Source organism: Amblyomma maculatum, chromosome 2 (assembly GCF_055883805.1).
Source record: "Amblyomma maculatum isolate TAMU_Amacu chromosome 2, ASM5588380v1, whole genome shotgun sequence".
Classification (NCBI taxonomy): Eukaryota; Metazoa; Arthropoda; class Arachnida; order Ixodida; family Ixodidae; genus Amblyomma; species Amblyomma maculatum.
This window is the reverse complement of record NC_139345.1, coordinates 92,918,768-92,932,101: the sequence shown is the minus strand read 5'-3', so window position 1 is coordinate 92,932,101 and position 13,334 is coordinate 92,918,768.

Here is a 13,334-nt window from a genome sequence, read left to right as displayed (position 1 = left end):
GAAGACACACATAGAGTGAGAAAGGATTGAGAGGGCACTTCACTAGTCGAGGTCCTCTAGTGCAACGCTGGCAAGGCTGCTAAGGCTCCCTATCATGTCTTGTTCCCTGCATATTGTATTCATTGTATATGAAGCCATGTTATCTTCTTGCTCTGTAATTGGTTGCCTAACTTTAATTTCCTCAGTTACTTACTCTCCCTTACTAACTCTATCAAAAGGCGTGAAAGAGAAACTGACCGTTGAGTGAAAACATCCCATGCTCCTTACTGTCTGGCAGTGTTCAAATTTGCATACAGGAAAAGAAAAAGCATTATATTGGTGTGAGCATTGTATTTACACACCTATTCTCGCTCAAATAAAGTAGGTGCGGTAAAGGTCTAACAAGATGGCGTATTCACTATTTTATAGTGAATAACGATGTTGCCTTCCCTCTATGAACCGGGCGAAAAAGTATAAAGAAACAAATCGATATGATTTCCAAAATTGTCATACGTGGCGGCAGCTCTCCTGTTTTAAGCAGGTTGTTCTTTAGGCAGTGCGATCTGGGCAACGTTATCTTTATATATCTTCTTAATTGCCCATGCTAACTCCAGCTGGCCCATTTTCAGTAAAGAGAGTGCGTACGTTCCACACTGCAAGAGGAGGGAGTTCATCGTCAAAACCGTGTAAATTCGAGCCCGAGCTTCAGGGTGTACGTAGTGTGCCTTTATTGAAAGGTTGGCGTCCTAAACAGCGTGTACATGACATTTAAATGAGTGTTATTATGGACAAAAGACAGCTAATACGCATGAGCACGCTCTCTGTCGCCTTCTTTGATAGGAAATGGCGTTTATGGGGGATAATTTTGTTAGCGGCGGCTCGCTGCCTCTGTGGCTGGCTGCGTTATTACATTATTAGGTTTTGCCATGTTGATTTAGAAACAAATGCCGTGTTGCGCTATTCGTTGCCACTTTGATGGTTTCTTTTGTTTTACGTACATTTTGCAGAAATTATTTGTCGTCTGCTGGTACCCAGAACGCATACGTCACGGTCACTCCACCAAGCCTCGTTGGGTACTTTTCATTTATTTAATGTTGTGTCTACATGTGAAGAAAAAATCAATATCTTTTGTCCACTTGACACTGGTCACTTGACAGCAAACCCTCGGGCTCTTTGTCTTTTTTTGCCCTTCGCGCTGGTTCAAGCAAGGCAGGGTCAAGCGCGAACGGGCTGCTGTAGCATATATTAATCGCAGCCAAACTCTGGGTGGCAGCGCACTGTGCGATGGATATGGCCCCAGGTGGTCTAATACCCCAAAGTCAGATGTATCTCATAGACCGAATCGTTTGTAACAATGAACCCCGTTAAACCCCACAAACTAACCCCATAAATCAAGCCAAATCGTTCACCTCAAGAAGAAAAGGGAAATAGCGAAATAGATCAAGGCTCTAATTTGAGAGTTCAGAACTGTAGAAGATGGTGTTCATGCAGCAATACACTTGGTGGAAGTTCCGATTCTCTTGTAGACAACAGGAGCTGATTAGGTTAAAGAGCCTCTATGGTGGCGCACAAGAAAGCCCGCCGCTGGTAGACTGTTGTGAACCTTATTTGGACAAGCTGAAAATGCTTTGTTTTTTACTACTCTGAGTCGGAAATTTCACGGAAGCTTTATGGTGCAACCATGAGAACTGGTGTTGGGGGGAGGTTCCTGCGACCAGAAGATCGCTTTTTCGCAAGATCTCAGTGGTGCTCCTAGCAATCGGAGGATAAAAACCTCCCTACTTTTGTCCGTTTCATAGGTGTTGAGTTTAAATATTAGTGAACGTATGAAAGTTTTCGGGAATGAAGGTAAAAAACAAACGCACGAGACAACGGCACTTGCAAAAAAAAAACAACACTAACAATGAAGAAAAAAACAACTAGTACAAGTAAGAAATTTAAAAATGAAACGAAACACGCGCAATGATCAGGAAAAAAATCTAAAACAAGACAAGGACCGGTCCAGTCATGCGCTCATGTCCGGGTTGGTGGTGCGTCCGGCGGAGTGGCCTCTCTGGGCGTCGGGAAAGTCAACGTTTTTGGGTGCGTCCCAAACCGACAAGTCGGGTCATTGGCTGCTCTACAGGAGGCCTCTGCTGCACCCTGGATCAGACAGCTACGTGTTTCGTACGCGTCTCATACGCGTACTTTAGATGGCCGGAGAAGCACCTGGTGGAGACACGGGTAACGCGTTCGGCCACTCGACTTGTGGCCACGTCATCAAAGCTGCTGGGAAGGTCTGAGTCTAGGTGTGCCTAAGTCCTGTAGCTCAGGCCGATGCGTCTGGAGTGAGGATCGGGTCAGTCTGGATCTTGAACCCCGGACGTCTGTGGCGGAAGCCCAAGCCTCGTCACTCCGGTCACCAGCAGCCAGACGCAGCTAAGTAACATTTTCCCCCCGACCGTTCTCTTCCACGTCCTCGTCGCGACTCCCTGCTCTCCCGGCGCTCTCGTCTCCGCTTGCTGCTTACTCCACGTGGCACTTGATGCGCCACGCGTTTCTTGCTTACTCCCCTTCGTCGTTCTCGGCATTGTATTTATGGGGCGCTTGTTCCTCGCATATTTTTTGAATGATGAACTTTATTGGGGAAGATAGGGGTTAGGGGTAGTGGGCTGGAAAAAAGCAGTAGTAGACAGTTCTCTGTCCAGGAGTACGTTGGCCTCAGTAGCGGCTCTGGCCCGCTGAACCAGCATGAGCATGCTGTGTGTCCCACTTGGCTAGAAGGTCCTCCCACTGCTCAGGACTAGGGCTATTTATTTTAGGCATTATGGGGCTTGGCCTACATCCCCATGTTGTGTGGTATAGTGTAGCAGTGTCACCGCACCAGACACATTCGCTTTTGTATTGTGTTGGCCATATCTTGTGGTACAGGGCTCTCTTTGGATATGTATTTGTTTGCAGGCCCCTAAGTGTAGCGGCTTGTTCTCGGCTTAGTGTGTCATGTGGAAATGCGTACTTTTTACGCCTCACACTTTCCTCACAGAAGGTGGTCATAATTAAGCGAAAGTATCAGAAAGAAGCATCAATAACAAAGGACAGAAGGCAAAGCTTTTCTGCCTGAGTACTTGCAACTGACCCCGCGATACGCAGCATGAATTGGTAAACCCGTCTTTCTGTTATTGTTCAGGGATGCACGTTGGTAAAAAATTTCGAGGGGCTTTAGCGAATAAATTAGTGAAAGGTGAAAGCCTGAGTGCGCATTTGTCTACGAAATTGGTGCTAATTAGTAACTAATGAATAATGTAGTCAATTATTTATTCAAATATCCAATTAGTAGGTAATTATTCAATTACTCAATCACTTGGTCAGTGAATATTTACTAAATAATTTATTCGACATTAATAAGTATTTGCTCATTGATTGGCTTATGGCAATAAAGGCACGCATTCACGCATACTGTGGGGGTGCTCTGTGATTGGTCGAGACTTCTATGACGTCATCCCGCCTCGGCCAATCAGAGCCGCTGCAAAAGCGGGACACATTTTGTCCACTACAGTGTGAGCCATTTATAGACATGAAGAATGCAGGTATGACATACCACCGCAAGGTATTTGTTGTTTCAGCAGGGCAAATTTAAAAAAAAAAGATTAAGGTAATAAGCATTGTAGTTATTAAAGAAATCAATAAATGAAATGAATAACGCGTCGCTTAAAGTAGGCGCCAGTAGGGAACAAATGTAGGAAACACTGCCAGAAAAAAAAAAGAAAATAACGCGTTCCCTATGTGCATCCAGTTGCGCCCAAAATGAAAAAGATTGTAAGCAAAGCAGGCAGTAGGTCGGTTTCTTTGTCCAGAAACAAACTAAGCGGTTTGCGCAAACGGGTGAACGACGATAGAAAGAAGAGGCTGTAAAAAGAAGCACAAGAAGTTTGTTCTCTGTTGTATTCGTTGTTAATAAGTTTCAGATGTCAAGCGGTCGTTTGGGCATAGGTGATACTGGACGCTGCGTCAACAACCGACTACGTGAACGTGCAAAGGATATATAGAACAGGTCACGCAGAAACCATTTGGCCATGCATTGTGCAGAGTGGGAAGATTATGAGGCTGATTTCATTCGGACCGTTATCATCGCCAGGTATAAAGACGAGACCACGAGGCTCATTTCCGAGGCCCACAGTACAAAAACGCTATTCATACGTGCATCATCAGCCCGTCGATAGCTCTCTGGAAAAGAATGTGTGCATGCTGATCTGTGTTGCTCTGTGTTGATGAGTTTTTCTCTCGCGTGTGTGGTTGTGAGATATGAGCTCTCTTCTGGCTCAGCAACACATCATGCATAAGCTGAAGAAGGGAAGCCTCAGTTTTCTAGCCAACATTTAAATAATGGGTCCTAGCTTTAAAGACAAGCCTTCTAGGCAGAATGTTGATTGGCTGCAAAGGTTCTTGTCAAAAGTTTAAATCCCAGACGATTTGCGTTTACGCCGTATATTATGACTTCCTTAATAATCGTGGACGTCCTAGCAAATGAAAAGAGCAAGACCTTCTTGCCTCAGTAATTATGAAAATCTGGGAATATGTTACACGCTACATATTATGGTTCAGAGGTAGACCCCCAGACTCTAAATATTTGGCAAATGCTGTACACTTTGAGCTGTAAGGAATCCGTCTTTCCTATCATCTGCCATAATTGGTGGTCTTCTGTTGAGTTAAACGGACATCAGTGGGGAATAGTAAGTGAGCTAGACTGATAGCTCACCATCATATGATAGCAAATATGCTTTATCCATAATGTTTTTACGAACCAGAATATTGCATAAGAGCGGACCATCCATGGCGCCTCCAGTTGCAGATTCACACAGCGAGAAGTCTGGACGGACAAATTTATGAAACTTCTCGAAGAGCTATTTTGCCATCGCAATGAACAGCTGCCGCTTAGATGTGAGGAAAGCAGCGTGGTGAATGCAGCCAAAAGGGCAGTCTCAGAAATGAAACAGTGAAGCATATGTGTGTAAACAAAGGCTAAGGTCATAGGAAAGTGCTGAATCTTGCGTATAGCTTGTGTACTTAGCACATTCAAAACTGCAAGCTCGACAGTATTGATGATCTGTTTTTGTTGACCAGGTGATAAGTTTGGCGGTTGTGTTAGTTCAGTTCTGCAAATTGCCTGCTTTGTTGCGCCAGCTGCCGGTGTGAAGAAGTTGCTTTTTGTCAGTAATGTGCACTTGTGGTCTAGATCGGCAAATATGCTTCGAGATGTGCCGAAAATGTAGAAGCGCCACATGAATGTTGGATCACCTCTTATTTGGTTCATTAAATTTCCAAGCCCTGGTCACAAAGTAAGCAGTACACAAGATGCTGGCATATTCGGGGCAGTATTTTCCAAAAGCGAAAAATGGTCAAGCTGCTAATGCATGCACATGAAGATTTTGTGAAGAATATGTGTGCATTTCCTGCTATCAGCTACAGCCGGCAAGTATGAGAGGCAGGCGGGAGGCTTAGTGGATTGGGCTTTTGGTTTGTTTCACTTTGAAACCTTGTTTTTACTAAGCCATACGAATGTGCATGCAGCACGCCTGACTCTGGAAACAAAGATCTTGGAAGTAATCCCACTCTCCTAAAATCAGCTACATAGATTGGCTGCCCTTCTCTTTTTCATATCATGAGTTGTTATTAGGTCATGCAGCCGAACCGTAAATGATTGCCAGCCTGTCTCCTACTACCACTTGCCTGACCCATGACCATACATTGTTGCTCACACAGACACTGAATTTTCTGGAAAACGGGCCTTTAATGCATCAAAACCATCCAGCAAGGCTTGTGCAGAAACGCAGCAGAACTTGTGGAGTATTGTGTCAGATTGTCCCAGTGCAGGTAGAACTAGCTGCACTTGACGAATCAAGACCATCGATTTCTCTCCGCTTTTCTAGCCTTGGAAGGGATGCCTGGCTGCACTTGACAAATCAAGACCATCGATTTCTCTCCGCTTTTCTAGCCTTGGAAGGGATGCCTGATTGGTTGGTAAGCTCCATTACAAAAATATTATAGAAATGATATCACTAGAGTTCATTTGTTTAGTACTCTGAATGTGGAAGGGTTTCCGGAAGTTTGCACTTTTTCTTTACGTACAGAAACAACATATTGTTGCGCTCCCGGAAAAAAATATATCTTGTTTAGTTAGGCGTTTCCCTGTAGCATTCCTTTAACTTGAATTATGCTAGTAGGATGTGCTGCAGTGCATATGAAATATAATAACTGAGAACATATCTGCATTTTCTGTGCAAACTTATTGTTTATTGGCCTTGAAACCAAATACCGGCTGTGAGCATGATGCTAGTAATTAGATGGAGCCGGTCGCAGCTTCACTTTGTCATTATTCGGTCAAGCGTACTTTTGATTATGGTGCATTAGCAAAATAGGAATCTGCACTTAATATTAAAGTCCATGCCACACCGCATTTCTTTGCATCAAGTCCTTACACACAAAATGTTCTTGTAGCTTTTCCTGCAAGGTCTTATTTTTGTCATTTACTACCTTGAAGAACTACAATGAAGGATCAAAATGAGTGGTGAAAGCCAAGCTGATGTTGGATTCTGTATTTATATTTGCAGTTGCTGTTCAGTGCTGAACAATGTGACGGGTGCTAGTACTCAGCTACCACCTTGGAAGCCATTTGGTACCTCACGTGTGCCACGGAAAGAAGCCCCCTCACCGGTCCCTATCTTGGACAGGACTATTCCTTCTTCTGCAAAATTGAATAAAAAAGGTTACAAGGCTGCTGAACTAAATATTGAACGAAAGAATCAGCTGCCGGTGACCGAGCGTTCTTCTTCTCTTTTTCTTCTTCCTCAGCCCACATATAAAGCCCTCCTTTAACCAAGCCGTATGAACGTGCCTTAGTGGCCTATAGGAGTAACGTATTGCCAGGGTTCTAGCAGACTGATTATGACATAACCGTCCCATGTGAAACGAGAGACCCATGTTGGCAGCTTCTTCCAGACCACATACAAAACCCCGCTTTCACCAAGTCGTATGAACGTGCCTGATTTCACGTATCACAAGGGCAGCAGCTGCGCTTCTAGCGCGCCACGCCGACCGCTTTTGTGTCACGTGGAGTGCGACGTCGCGCGCTGTGCCGTGGCTGCGACCGTGCTACGCCGACCGCTCGAGTTGGTAGCCCAGTTCTCACCCTAGTTTCACGTGGGGTATGATGTCACAGCGTCACGTGGTTGTGGCCGCGCTACGCTGAAGGCTCGAAATCTAGAGTAGTATTGATTTCGCATTAAAACGCATAAGGCATGCATGTGGCCACTTTGATGCGGATACTTTTGACTGAAATAATTTTCATTTTTGAATCCAACATGCATTTGTAGCCAGCATACTGAAATGTGGCAAAATGTGCTTCACTTGGTGTACTGTACATCTTAAAATGCTTTTCTTACTTCCTTGTAACAAGCAGGCCTCATTACCTGTAAGTGGGCATGCAATTTAGGTATACATTATCTAATATAATTGCACAATTCTAATTGTACATGAAGTGTAAACATTTTTTCGAAAACTAAACATTCATCGTCCAGGTAGGAACCGCTTTATATCATATTGGTATATGGCCACTTGAGAAAGGCTGCCTAATGCTAGAATTGGCTTTTTGAATGATATGCCTTGTTACCGGGAAGAGCTAATGCAAATAGATTGTGGTATTATGGTGCATTCGGAGACTTCTGCACAGCTGGTATTCTTTGGGCACAGCATTGAGCGCAGCTGGTGTTTAGTCATCTGTGGCTTTTTATGTGACCTTTTGAGTTGCTTGGTTAATCTTTATCGCACAGTATGATCCTGGGAAAACAGTGCTGCATAACATCTGTGAATCCATGCATGCTGCTGCTTTTTGACCTTTGTGCCTACCCTGTATGTACTACAGCAATTCTGTTGTCGTTTTGGGTAGGTTGGTTATGAAAGACTCTTGTAGGCTGCTAAAGTAAATCTATTGTTGCCAGCCAGCCTGGGAAAACTGGCCAACTGGGTTGACTCACATGGGATTTGGGTGGGGAACCTACATTTCTGCGATGGCCCCACAGGCCCCACTGGAGGCCCGTTTGAGATGGCACACAGAGGTGTGATGTTGGATTTTAATGAACTCTCCTCATTTCTATAGGTAGCCCCTGCAAGCCCCCTGCATGTCCCCTTTAGATTGACCACGGTGATGTTTCGTCGGATTTAAATAGGCATCCCTCTTTACACAGGCAGCCCCTGTCAGCCCCCTGTAGATCCCCGTTAAGCGACCCTCTACCTGCCCTATTTGAGTCTCACGTCGGTTCTGTTTGGGAACCACTGATTGACTTTACTGCGGCAGCCCCAGGGGATCAGTGACAGTCCCCCATGGGAAGCCCAAGGGGCAGCCTATGTCAGTCTTCACCAATGCCGAGTTGCAAATCCTGCAAACTCCGCACTTCGGTTACACTTGGGCAGCCCGCTCTGGGCCAGCAAAGGCCCGCAATTCAGAGCCCCGTTTGTACTACTGGGGTAACGATCCGAGCCACCGACCCGAACCAATATCACAGATAACTAGACTCATCAGCACAAACTCTCGCGCGATAAGTCACTCGTGTACTGGTAGAAAGTTACTGAACCTAATTTAAATTCGAAGTGCAGTTATAGAACGAAAATTACAAGTGAACAGAGAAAATAGACGTTTTGATATGGACCGAATAAACGAAGACTACGTCAGTCATTAGTCTTTTTTAGATGAAAAAAGAGCCACGCACTTAAATCCATCATTCTACCGTGAACAATTCAACAGCTTCTGCAACAGTCAAAAACTAATCTTGCTAGCTGCGAAGCCGTCCGACGAGAAATGGCTTTCCGCCTACAGCCACATAAATGTTCTTTGCAGCTGCCACGAAGCACAGCTCACAAGTCTTTTCCTGCTCAGAGGCATTGGCGATTTTCCAGTATGTACACAGGCCCGAAGATTTCTGTCACTTTATGTGACATATGTAGAACGGCGTGGTTCATGAGAACTATGAATCACTCGGTCTGCGCTAACGGCGCAGCCGCCACAGCTCTTTAATGTTCGGGCTTTCCCCCTCCCAGACCACCGTGTGCAATGCAGCCAACCCTGCGGCAAATGCGCCGCTTTAAAAAAAAAAGTAGTTCACGCACCGCGCGTGTACGCAGGCGCGTCTATATGGGCACATGTCCCATCTTGTCAGCAAATAGGTTACTATTTGCCGACATGAACAATAGGCAAATAGGCTGCTCATATGTTACTGTGCAAAGGTTACTTGGCAATAATTGGCCGTTGTAAACTTCATTCCGTAGAAAATTAAATAAAACATGAGCAAAACATAAAAACTGACGAATTGTAACTTTTGCTAAATAGGTTACAGATGCCTAAAAGCTGCGTTATATATTACTGTGTTTAGAGTTTACTCGTACAGCCCAGGAAGTCAATATCTTCCAAGGGCTGCCCAACGAAGACGCAGAAGACTGCATGGACCTCTTCGGCCGCGTGGCAAACGTACGGTTCCCCCGTCGAGAATGGCCGGTTGAAGGTGGAAGGCATCCACACAGGTTGAAGAATTCCGGAAGAGAGTCGCACGATCTTGCGTACCATGAGGCGATCCTTGATCCGTATCCTAAGCTTGGAGTTTTGGAGGCAGGTCAGGTACTACAAGGATCGACTACGTCTGGCGTGTGACTTGAATATTCCGCATAACCACCAAGCATGTAGATACAAGGAATGGTGCGACACTGCGCAACAGACCACTGAGTTCATCTGGGCATCCATCCTCCACCGATTGCCAGTAAAGAAGAGACGAGCGCCTCTACCTCAAAAAAAAAAGTCCTCGTTTTGGGGAACCTGTGCCTTCCGGACCGACACATTAAGACCCTACAACAGGGACCAAAGTTCGCCTACCAACCGTCCTGGACACCGATTTACAAACTGTCCTTTGGTAGAGCCATCGCCCAGTGTGCGCCTGAACGGACCCGCCTTAGGTGCATTGAGGAATTTGTCGAAACGATTGCAAGGACTGACCCTGGGAAACGATCTTGTAAGTCTGATCCCCGCTACAGCTTAGCGGACGTTCTTGTCAATTCCGGTTTGCGGTTACTCCTGTCGGATAAAGAAAGGTTCTTCGTTGTTGTTCCTGAGAGCATGTATGCGGTCAAAGGGCAGGCGGCCATTGAAAAGAGTTTAAACGCTGTAGACGTGAAAGCGCCGAAAATTAGAAAGCAGGTTATTGGGCTACTTAAAGGCATGAACTTGCATAGTCGTGCGACGGCTGTCTCGAACGCGAAGAGTACGCACTCAGATATCTTCTTTTCGGTGGTGGTGATGGTGGTGAAAACGTTTAATAAAATATGGAATTACATGAAGGTTGCTCTGGGGTCAGGCTTAGTACCCTTCCCCTCACAAACACTAGGTGGAGTCCCTAGTACGGGACCCCAGTGGCTTCCGCATCCGCCATTGCTCTTTTGACCAAGGCCTTTTGGGCTTTAAGGTCGGAGCAGGCGAGTAAGGTCGCCTCCCAGTCCTCCCGGGTGGTGTTTTGGTTTGGTGCAGAGGCAGGGTTGGAGGGGCACTCCCACACCATGTGGAAAATGTCCGAGGACATTTACCCGGAGAAGGCACTGTCAAAGTGTTTAAGTGACGCCGGGCACATCATGATATTCGTAAAGAGGCGAAGAAACACGCGTTCCTCCGCTCTTGTTAACCCTTTACACGGGTGGGGGTAAATATTGTGTCTGTTTTGGTACAGCTGCGTAATTTCTCTGAAAGTGTAGGCTGGTGTGAATTCTTCTGAGGAGGAAGGAGATGAGGTTGCCTGGTTAGAAAGCGCGCGGGCGGCGGAATCTGCTGCCTCGTTTCCTTCTAGTCCAGAATGGGCCGGAGCCCAGACTATGAAGCGGCGGGATGGACTTTCCCCGTACGAGCTGTTTTGCAGCAGTCGGCAGGCCAGGTCCGAGCTGTTTTTTAGTAGCCGGCAGGCCAGGTACGGGACCCAGCCCTGTTGAAAGTTTCTACACGCCCCTCGCGAGTCCGTTATGATTGTTTTGGAATCAGAGTGTGTTGTTGCTAACGCGATGGCGACCGCCTCTGCCTGTGTTACCCTTCGGGCTTTAATTGTGAGCCCGTTTACCGTTTTGGACTCGTGGACCACTGCCGCCGTGTACCACCCGCCTTGGTGCGGGCCGGACGCGTCCACATAGTACACTCCGGGTTTCCCTTCGTAGTGATGAGCCTTCCGGCGAAAACGCACAAGCCAGAGATCCCTTTCCGTGTTATTGTTACCTCTCGAGTTCAGCGTCCGAACGAAGAGGTCGCAATGTACGTTGAAGACGTCATGCGTCTCTGCCATCGCGCCGACCCGTTCATTAGTGAGGTGAAGAAGGTGCGGCATCTGATGCTCGGAGTTTAAAGACCAGCTTTTTTCCGGCCTCGTGCGGAACCCGCCCACCCCCGTCGCGTCGTTTCTGGCTGAAGCTGTGATTATGGCGAAACTGCAACAGCAGCGATGCAGCCAGTACGCTCGGCCACTGAATTCCATCTACGCACTACCGCCGACTGATCACACCGACTACAATCCCGGGGCAGATCTGAGATTCCTTCGCGACCTCATTCGCACCGTGGTTCGCGAGGAGCTCCAGCAACTTCATGGAACATTTACTTCTGGCGCGGCTTCTCTGGCCAGCGTCATCCGTGAGGAGGTCCAGAACGCACTCTCGATACCGATAAGCGTAGTCAGTCCACAGAATCTGGTATTTGCCACAGAATATGGTATTCACCAGCGACTGAGGCACAGCAATGGTTCCTTAGACAACATCGACATGCGTGTTTGTGGTGTAAAAGCACACAGGGCGCATTCTTTCGCCAATTCCGTTAAAACGTTCAAAGCAAGTAATGCATATATATGCGAAGGAATTCCTATATAACAATGCAATTATTCGTAGATTTAGAGCCTGCATCTATAAATGGATAAAATCTCTGCTAATTTTCGGTATAATGGTGTACTACTTATAGAAGGCCCCATCTTAGTCCTTGATTTTCGGACCTCTTTCTGTAATAAAGATTGCGCTGGTGAGCTAATCTTTATAAAATTTTAAGCCTGAAAGCTACAATAAACTTAACACTGAAGTTACTCTGTGTTCCTTTTTTTTAAACATGTTACAAAATCATAAATAAAAGAATGCTTTGCTGATTCTTTTTCTTTTTTCAAGCATTCTGACGAGGGCGGGGAAATTATATTTTATAGGTAATAATTGTATCATATCAGAACGTTTAGTGCACACATCGAAATTGCATCCGTTTTTTCCTCCGCGATTAGGTGGCCTCAGGCTGCTTTTGAGAAAGAACTAATCTCTGCACGCGTTGCTAAACAAATTGCTCCAGAAAAGGTTCTCAATTTTTAGAATGCACGAAAACAAATGCGCATGAAGTAATCTAAAGGCAGTTTTTTTTTCTCAGGCTATCAACCCGGCCTAAAAGGCCCTGGCGAAAACAAGTGATGTTATCGAAATACGTGCTGGGGGACAGAACCCTTCTCGTAGTTCGTGTTGACTTAGTTTTGTTTTAGAACTTAAATTTAGGTATAAGTCCGCATGCAAAAAAACAACTATTATAGCGCGCAGAAAACCACCACCAAGCCCTCAGATAACAAAGATGGAAGGAGATCATCGCAAGAGTTCACCTTTTTATCTCAGTGATTTCCTCACACCAGAGAAAAGAAATAAATATTTAGTACGAAAACGACGAAAGAAAGTTTGGAAAGCTGGGACAGAGCGAAATGCTGCCTCCACAGCTAAGGTGACACCGGTGACGTGCTTTGAAAACCGCTGTTATGGATGTCCTTTCTTGTTCCTAAACTGAAAAAGAACATGACAGAGAAGTCTCTAAAACTTTTGCGCTGGCGACAGAGGCTCTTTCCTTCTTAGGCTTGTGAAAAAGTGTGTGAAAAAACAAATAAAAAAAGGGCTAAGAGCGAGCTTCAATATCAAAACAGCGCCTAAGGCAAATAAAAGCGCACGACAGAAACTGGCTTATTGTGTTCACAGTTTTGTCTGATTTTCTTCTTATGTGAAAATGGGCTCTTCTGTTATTCAGTTAGAAAGATATTGATGATAAAAAAGCAGCGGCTGGGCGAATTCTTTCCTTCCGCTCTTTTTTTCTGCATCTGGGAAGCCTCGGTAGACCGACCCCACGCCAACCGCTCGTGTCTGAGTGGTAGAATATGGCGTGGTTTTGGGCGAGAGCTAACAAAAGTTTGCGTTTATAAGATTTACTCGTTCAAAGATTGTCAAAATGGCGAGCTAACATTGTTCGAAATTCGCCGAGAATGTTAGCTCAGGTTCCAGCACCATTATTCAAAGTAGAAAGA